The 9,626-nt window shown below is 38.5% G+C and overlaps 1 protein-coding gene across 3 annotated transcripts in view; it reads left to right on the top strand.

The window, feature by feature from the left end:
• Fbxo10 (F-box protein 10) overlaps window positions 1-9,626 on the top strand; it is a 58,030-nt gene that overhangs the window by 16,996 nt on the left and 31,408 nt on the right. The window contains exon 2 of one of the 3 annotated variants that reach the window (XM_023715889.1): window positions 4,767-4,887. The exons of 1 other annotated variant lie outside the window; for it this stretch is intronic. The gene's annotated coding sequence lies outside the window, so the exon portion shown is untranslated. The remainder of the gene's footprint in view (window positions 1-4,766; window positions 4,888-9,626) is intronic. One more of the 3 variants, XM_023715890.1, reaches the window with a different exon arrangement.

Consider the following 9,626-nt stretch of genomic DNA (forward strand, 5'->3'; position numbering starts at 1 on the left):
TATTTAGTACAGGGACTACACAGTCTCACTACACAGATCAGACTCGTAGTGATCCTCCAGTTTTCAGCTTTCTAAGCACTGAGATTATAGGCACATGCCACCACGCCTGGTCTCAATCATCATCTCAGCATACCCAGGGGGCGGGGCCAGTACGGGCATGGTAGGAATCAAACCCCAGTCCCTGGCTCTGCCTAAGCAGGAGCTTTAATCCCCTGAGTTATCTGGCCAGCCCTTGTAATTTATTAATAAAAATCAACTCATTGGGGCCAGGGAGATGGCTCAGTAGAATATGCGCTTCCCTGGCAAGCGCAAGGGCCTGAGATCAATCCCTGTTCCCCCCAACCACAAAAAAAAAAAAAAAAAATCAACTCATTTTCTACTTGTTTGCAGTGTTAGAAATGATACTATAGACATTGCTCCTACTTTGAAAACTGAGTGTCCAGGCTAGAGGCCAAGGTGCTCTACTCACTGTAATAACCACTGATTTAGTGCCACTACCATTTCCTTATGCAGTATGTTCATGGCCTATAGTGTTATCTCTGTTATTTATCAAGTTGTGATTATTTTGTTGTTTGTGCCAAACATTAATTGCCAAGGTTGGAGTGACCTAAAGCAATTTTTAAAAGCATGACTAGATTTACTTGAAGATAATCTCTTCTGAAAAGCTAGTTTTGATTGTTACAAAATGACATACTGCCATTCTTGATTACTAGAGCCTTTGTTAGCACTTCGGATGCAATTAAAGCTATATTATATGTGCAGAGCTTAATGAATTCTACTTGTCAGTAAAAAAAACAAAAAAGGAATTTCTAAGTTAATGTAACAGCCTTGGGAAGGAGGGTCCTCAAAGCTGTGTTCATATGACAAGATTAAGGAAAACAATTCTTGGCCAAACAGTTGGGATAGTGACTTGATGGACTCTTCATTTATTCTTAAAAACAGTGTTAGTAAGCATATACTTTGTGCTAGACATTAGACAGTGTGTTGGGTTTTCACTTTATTCTCTAGCTGAATGGTGGTCAAGTGTTCTTTACTAATGAGCTGTTACAGGACCAGAGAGATAGTTCAGTGACTTAAGCACCTGCCTGGCAAGTGCAAGATCCCACGTTCAATCCCTGCTACCAAAAAACAAACTAATGAGCTTCTATATTAACCATGAGAATCCCATCTGGGACAGAAATTGGTAGTGCTGGGTGGTATTGGATATATCACATGGGCACACAAATAGGTGGCTGATCGAATGCTGTTATATAGTAAACTAGGTTCAATTTGGCAATGAGGCCAGCTGAAATTATCAGACTTGGTGGTCATAATTTAGGTTATTGTGATTTGAGTCTTTTATATCACTGTTAAGAATCAGGATAGTAACAATAGTTCCCAAGGAGGATCCTCAAGAATAAACCTACAAAAGGCCATTTAGAAGCCTTTCACCTAGAAAGTGTTGAGGTTATCTCATTTACTCTTAAAGGCCTATCAGGGTTCTCTGTCACTTGCAGAAGAACTTCATGGAGAAGACATCCTGGAGAATACACGGTCTATGGTGTTTCCTAAAAGGGTATTACAGGGGGCTTGCCGGTTAGCTCAGTTGTTTAAGCGCCTGCATGGGCAAACCCAGTCAGGCTTGTGGGACTGCGGTTCAATCCCCAGCTTCACATGCCACACACCCCACTTGCCCTTAGCCAGCCAAAGCCAGCCTGAGCCAGCCCCACCTAAAAAAATCCTTGTAAAGTAAAAGGGCATTGCACAGTAATACTGAAAGTCTTATATAAATCATAAAGTAGGATGTAGAGACAAAGAGAACAAAGTTTTAAGAAGTAGGTCAGAGCTCTTAATGATGAAAAGATATTCCTTCCAGATGTAATGGTTGAGATGAGTTCACCCTCTGGGAAGAAATGTTTGGAAGTGGGGATAATGCTGTGGTGGTTTTAAATTGAAGTCACCAGATGATAAAGAAGAAATGAAACTGAGCAATTAGAAAGGAGAAAAATATATACAGAGATTCTTTTTAAGGGAGGATAGATAAATAGAAAGATAAATGTAAACTGTGTCGGGATATAATATGACAGGGATATTTATTAGGTGGGAAAGGGAGACTGAGTCTGAGCTAATGAGAAACAAATTGAAATGTCAGGGCTAGCTAGAAGAAATGTAATATGTGAAATCTAAATTCAGAGAACCATGTACAGGTCACAAAGATCTTATGTAGAGACAGCAAAGTAAATTTTTAAAATTATTACTTGATAAGTAGGGGTAGCTAAAAACGTATGATCATCCCTCTATCTGTGCAGGAAATTGATTCCAGAATCCACCCTCCCCTACAAATACCAAACTCTGTGGATGCTCAAGTCTCCTACATAAAATGGCATAGTATTTGCAAATAACCTGTGCATTCCTCTCATAAACTTTAATCATCTCAAAATTACGTAAAATACCTAATACAGCATAAGTGATATATAAATAATTATATTTTTAGGAAATGACAAAGTATATATGCTCAGTGCAGATAATCTTTTTTTCAAATACTTTTTGTTTGTTAACTCTATCAATATGGAACCTATGGATATGCCAAGGGTTGACTGTAGAGGAAGAGGTGTTTACTGGGGCTAAATGGCTTCTGACTCACTCAAGATGGGCCTGGTATCAGCCCCTTTTGCGTGCAGGTGACACTGTGATAAGAAAAGCAGCATTCAAATTAGGAAAAGATTATTAGTGGCAGAGCCCTGCAAACTTCAGGAAAGGATAAAATGTAGGAGTGATGTAGTATACAAAGAAGTGATATTGTGACAGAAACATGAATTATGTAAAAGTTGGGCATAATACGCTTACTTCAAGAGGGCCAGAGGTGTTACTTACCTGTTGCCTCCCTCCAGTGATTCTGATCAGTTACAGGTAATAATAACCTGTCACATACTGGGATTACTGTCTAAAAAGAACCTATAGCTTGGGAAAAATTAAAACCTTGTTCTCATAGAGCCTGAGACCAGTTGGCTAGATATTGAAGCGGCCTTGGAAACCTGTAGCTAAGAGTGCTCTCCTTGTCTTTTCTGTTGTCCTGGAGAGTTGGTGCAGAGGATGGAGTCAATACCAGGCATTGAGTCTTCAGAGGTAAAAGTACATAGTCTCTACCCAAAAGAAAGCCTCAGTCTAGTGCAGACTGAAATCTGCCAGGTGTGCTTAGAAACAATGACCAACACAGTGGAAATAAACATTTCTAATACCTAGAATTTGGTCTTCAAGTATTACTGTGATGAAATAAACTAGAAAAAAAAATACTCGATTGATTTTTGATGAAATGCAAAAATAATTAAGTTGAAGGCTACTCTTTTCAGCAAATGGTATTGGGACAGTTGGACCTCCATAGACAAATAAATAGAGAAAGACTCAAATTCTTGAACACATAAAATAGGTAACTTCAAACTTAAGAGTATATGCTAATAAAAAATTAACTTAATTTGATCACAGGCTTAAATGTAAAAATATGAAACTTTTGGAAAAAAACACAAACTAGTTAAAAATTTCTTACACTTGACACCAAAAGCAAATCTAGAAAAGGAAAGACATACCAAAACTATGGTGCAGCCATAATGACTGGCAGATAGACAAAAGAAACAAAATAAATAGTCCAGCATTAGACCCATACTACTGTCATTTGATTTTTGGTAAAGGACCAAAGGAACCCAATATGAAAAGTAGGTTGTTTTTGACAATTTGTGTGGAATAGCTGGCTGTCTACATTGAAAATAATAATAATAACTTTGCAGGGCATGGTGGTGTATACCTATAAATCTGGAATTTGGGAGGCTGAGGCAAAAGGATTGCTGCAAGTTTGAGGCCAGCCTGGATTATATAATGAATTCAAGGCCAGCCTGAACCATATAGCGAGACCATTTCAGAAAAGAAAGAAAAGAAAAAAAGTTTAAGAAAAAATAACCTCAATACCACTTCATAGCATAACAAAAGTAATTGTGCGCATGGTGGCGCATGCATATAATCCCTGCACTCAGGCGGCTGAGGCAAGAAGATTGCTGTGAATTTGAGGCCAGCAAGGGCTATATAGTGAGTTCAAAGCTAGCCTGAACTACATAGCAAGACACTGTCTCTAATTAATTAGTGATTTAAGGACTAGCAGAAGTTTCAAATTCAGGTAAGAGAAATTAATGAAAGAAAAAACGACAATCTTTAATGTTAATGAACTAGGCTTTATTGAAATTAAAATTTTTTCATTAAATGATTCCATGAAGAAACTGAAAGGGGACAGACATCCAACCCACTGATAGAGATGTGCAGCTTTCAATCTCCACTGTGCTAAGAAGACAGGATCTTGGGGACCATAAAAAATCCCAAGAAAACCAATTCAGGGAAGGAAACATTTTCTTGTGGAGAGATCCAGCCTCTAAACCCTAGGACCTGCCGGGTTTCCCCTCTTCCCTCCCCTAATTTGGAGAAAAGGAGTCACTTGATTGAAAGAAATACTGAAAAGCTGTTTACAAAGGAAAATTTACTTGAGGAAATCGAATGGGGATTCTGTCTGCAAAGGAAAGAGGAAAGAAAGTAATCTGACAGGAACTGGACAACCTCTCAGGAAGAAGAAGAAGAAGAAAGAATGGCAGGAGGAGGCAAGGGGAGAGAGATGAAAACCCCGGTCTGCATACAGCAGCGAGGGCAGAGCCCTTCTGTAGGATTCCAAGGAAGAACCTGTAGCTTATAAGGGCCAACTTGTCCCAGCTATGAGGATGCATCAATTAATGAAGTACTCTTGTGCCCAGTGCAGCCAACAAATACAGCAAGGATTTGGACGAGAATGAAGACAAGGTGAAGAATAGCAGCTGACCACAGGAAGATGGAACAGAACAGAAGCACACAAAACTAAGAAACACAGAACTTCTAGTAAGAAATATTATTGCAGTGATCCTTGTGTGTTGTACAAACTATATGCACTTGAAAATATACTCGAAATTATAGTTGAAGAAACAGAGGCCATACAGCGTGGCTGCAGTGCAGAAAGAAAAGATGAGCACAGTTGGGAATCCATCACAACTGATGAGATAAACATTGTCTTAGGTACATTATTAATTATGAGGACAGTGCCATCAGTGGATGTTAGATTGCATATTCGTCTGAAAATAACATGAATGCTGACTGATATGTAAAGAATGCTATGCAACGCAATCATTTTTTGGCTATTCGCACTGCTTATACTTCTCTGACAATACCACAAGCAGAAACAAGACGCCCTGGAATAATGGAAGAAATTATTAGTGTATTCAAGAATAAAGTAAAACCTGGAAAAAATGTAGTGACAGACAAAAGTATGATTTTAGGATGAGGATGTCTGTGTTTTTGCCAGTACATCAAAGGAAAAGCTGTCCAAATGCTGGATAAAATTATATAAATTGTGTATGAGTAATGCTTATGCCTATGATTTACATGTCCCTGCCAGAAAAAGTGCAAACCCTTATGGCATGGGCATTCCTATGATGTGTTGAAATTAATGCATGTGGTTATTGTGCAGGTACACCCCTAACACATAAGCTGTTACAAAAAGAAACGTATCTTGGGAGGGCCAGAGTAGCCAAATTGAAAACTTTTACCAATATCATGAAAATCATAAACTGTAAAATTCCTGCTGGCATAAGATCTCTTAAGTGGACTGATAAAAGGACTATTTGAATGTCAAAACCTGTAAAACTTGTTTGTATACTTGATCGCAGGGAAACCTCAAATCTGACCTTGTCTTTGACTGCAGTATTGCAAAGGAAGGCATTGCTTTAGTAGACCACATGTCATCACACTACAGTTCCTTAAGGAAAACATGAAAATGGTGTAGAAAATTGGAACACAACGTAATTTGTGGTACCACAATTGTAAATGCATATTATATACTCCAGCAGTCGGGTATTTGTAAGATGTCTGTGTTAGAAAATTTAGAGAACAAATCATTGATAAACTATTAACCCATGAAATGCCATGGGCATGTTACTCAAAAAAGCATTCACTTTGTAGAAGCTTACTTAGGATCAGCAAAAAATACATGCAAACAATGGAGAGAATGCCATCAGAAATTATCTGAGGGCCGGCCAGATAGCTCAGCGTATTAAAGTATCTGCTTAGACAGACACAGGGACTGGGGTTCAATCCCTGGCCTGCTGTGTTGGCCCAGACCATGGGGAACACTGAGATCGTAACTGAGACTGGGCATGGTGGTGCACACCTGTAATCCCAGAGCTTGGGAAGCTGAAAACAGGAGAATCACTGCCAGCCCAATATGTGTAGTGAGACCCTGTAGACCCTGTACTAAATACAAAAAAAAGAAAGAAATTATCTGAAAAAAATGGGTGCCACTATGGCCAGAAAAAAGCCTAACATGTTATGATGTTTTGTGCACTCTGCACAACTGGGCCACTTTTATATATAAAATATTTAATGCAATAAATTTGTTGATTATTGTCATTTAAAAAAAAAGAAATTGAAAAAGGAGGCTGGAGAGATAGCTCAGTAGAATAAGTGCTTGCCTGGCAAGTGCAAGATCCTGAATTCAATCCCTGGTTCTGCAAAAAAAAAAAAAAAAAAAAAAAAAAAAACCACAAAAAGCAAAAAACTGAAAGGGCAAATCATACTCTGAAAGGAGATATTAAAAAAAACATAGATCTGGCAAAGGATATACAATGAAGTCTTATAATTTAGTAATAAAAATTCAACTCAAAAATAAGCAAAAGATTTGAAAAGGCACTTCAAAAAGGAGACACATGAATGACTAAATGAAAAGTGCTCAGCATCATTAGTCCTGAAGGAAATACAAATTAAAACCAAAATGATAGCAATAAAAGCCTGACAGGAAGTGGCAAGGTGGTAGAGCAACTGAGTTTCTTACACATCCTTGATGGAAATGTTAAATGGGCAGTCTCTCTGGGGAAAAGATCCAATGATAATACTCTTTGGTGTTTACTTAAGAGAAATCAAACCATAGGTCCTCAAAAACACAGTAGGGTGGGCCTGGTAGCACACACTTAACAATTGCAGCACTCTGGAAGGCTGAGGCAGGAGCATCTCAAGTTGTAGCCCAGCCTCAAAATTTAAACAAAATGATATAGTTCAATGTCGAAGACCTGGGTTTGTTCCCCAGTTGTTGTTGTTTTAATCAGCAACATGATTCATAATAGCCATAAGCCATAAATAGTTGAATTTTCCCTCATAAGATGATTTTTTTAATATGTTACATTATATGCTGAAATACTACTCCACACTAAAAACAAATGGACTGTTGAAATACAACATAAAAAAGTAGATGAAGCTCAAAAAGTCTTTTGCTGAGTGAAAGAAGTCTTACACAAAAGTATACATATCCCATAGTTCCATTTTTATGAAATTTTAGAATGTGCAAAAACTCATCTGTGGTGGAAATCACACCAGTGGTTGCCTTTTGCAGTTGGAATTAACTGAGAATATTGATAGATATTCTTCTCAAAAAGGAGTTATATTCCACATGATACACATTTGTTAAAATTCTGCAAAAGCAGGGCCAGCAAGATAGTTCAGTAGACTAAGTGCCTGTGTAGATGAGCGTGTGGTGCTGGCCCACCTCCAGGTACACTGAGCCAGCCACTGAGTGGTAGCACACACCTATATTCCCAGTGCTGGGGAGGCTGAAAACAGGAGAGGATCACTATGGTCTGAGCTGTGTAGAGAGACCCTGTATCAAATACATTAAAAAAAAAAAAAACTTCAAAAGCATACCATACAGTGCTGCTCAGTATTATGAAGAGGTGAACTATTGAAATATAAAACAACTTTGATGACTTTCCAGAGTATGCTTAATGGGAAAAAAAAAAAAAACCCCAAAAGGCTACCCACTGTATGATTGCATATATATTTTTTAAATGACAATTTTAGAAGTAGAGGACAAATTAATGGTCAATTTAATGGTCAAATTAATGGTTGTCAGTGGTTGGGACAGGAAAGCAGAGACAGCAGGGAAGTGCGTGTGGTTATAGGAGGAAATCAGGAGGTATCTGAATTTCTTAACTGTGGTGGATACACAAACTAGCACAGGTGACAAAACTGTATAGAACTTAATATATGTACACACAAATGAGTGTGTGTGTAAAATAGGAAATCTGAAAGAGATGATCAGTGTCATGCTGGTTATGATACTATATTATACTTTGGTAAACTGTTACTAATGAAGTAAAATAAGCAAACTATACAAGAGATTTTATAAGTTCTTGAAGATCTGCAATTATTTCAATAAATTTTGTTAAAACAGTTCTTTAAAGAAATGCATTTTACCACCTGGGGCCATGAATCCTGAATCGACCTGGAAGATAGGCCCAGCATATGAGTGAGATGACCAGGGCTGCCGGATCCTTAACAGATCCAGAGTGTAGGCCCAGCATGTGAGTGAGACAACCCGGGGCCCTCCGGATCCTGAATAGACCAAAGCACAGGCCTGGTGTGTGAGTGAGATGACCCGCGGCCCGCCAAATTCTGAATAGACCCAGAGTACAGACCCGGCGAGTGAGTGAGACTGCCGGGGGCCCACTGGATCCTCATTCTACCCAGAGCACAGGCCCGACGCAGAACCCTTCAGCAGAACTCCCTGCAAAGAGGCTAGAGGCAAGACCCACCCAGCTGATTCAGGAGCAGAACATCTTGCCAGAGTTCAACTTCAACGGCTGCAGCAGAAAGAAGTGAAGCACAGCAGCCAGACCCCAGCCAAATCCAAGCAACACCCACCTGGAAGAATCTGAGCTTCGTAGATCCGGACATGGTGCTAAGGTGATAACTCTAAGCTCTACACCAAAGGTCAGATGACAGTGGTATACAAAATGACAAAGAGAAGGAACAAAATGCAGTCTCAAGCCCCAAGTCCACCCTGTACAAATGCAGAAGGCACTAGCATAGAAATCACACACCTGATATCTCTGAAATAATAGTGTTGGAAGTAAAGAAACAACTGCAGAAAGGTATAAAAAAAATCAGATCAGAAATAATTTCTGAACTAAAAAATATAGTGATAAATACAATCAAAGAAGTACTAAGTGCTTCTAAAGAATATACTGATAAAAAATAGAGCAGAATATAAAAATGATGGAACCCCTGAATAAGCAATTTAGGAAAGAAATAGAATGTATGAAACAGATTCAAAGTGATATACAGGAAATTAAAACCTCAATCACAAGCTGGCAAAACCATTTGAGTGAAAGTGAAAATAGATTTTCTGACCTGAAAGATACCATTGCAGCTAGTGAAAAAGTAAGAGAAAATCTCTTAAAAACAACTAAGATGCAGGAAAAAATAATTCAATACTTGCAAGATGATGCAAAGATGTACAGTGTGAGACTAATAGGCATCCATGAGAAGGAAGGAGTCAATACAAATGATATAAAAGAACATGGGCAGAAGTAATAGCAGAAAACTTTCCAAATATGGGGCAACAATCTGACAGTCAGGTAACCGAAGCATATAGAACTCCAAATAACATTAACCCAATTAAAACCACACTCAGACATATAATAATCAAGATCCCAGAAATTCAGCATAGGAACAGTATACTAAAAGCTGCTAGAGAAAAGAAACAGATCACATTTAAAGGAAAACCCATCAGAATAACAGCTGATTTCTCTTCA

The sequence above is a fragment of the Octodon degus genome, unplaced genomic scaffold (genome assembly GCF_000260255.1).
Source record: "Octodon degus isolate 3935 unplaced genomic scaffold, OctDeg1.0 scaffold00045, whole genome shotgun sequence".
In the NCBI taxonomy this organism is placed as follows: domain Eukaryota; kingdom Metazoa; phylum Chordata; class Mammalia; order Rodentia; family Octodontidae; genus Octodon; species Octodon degus.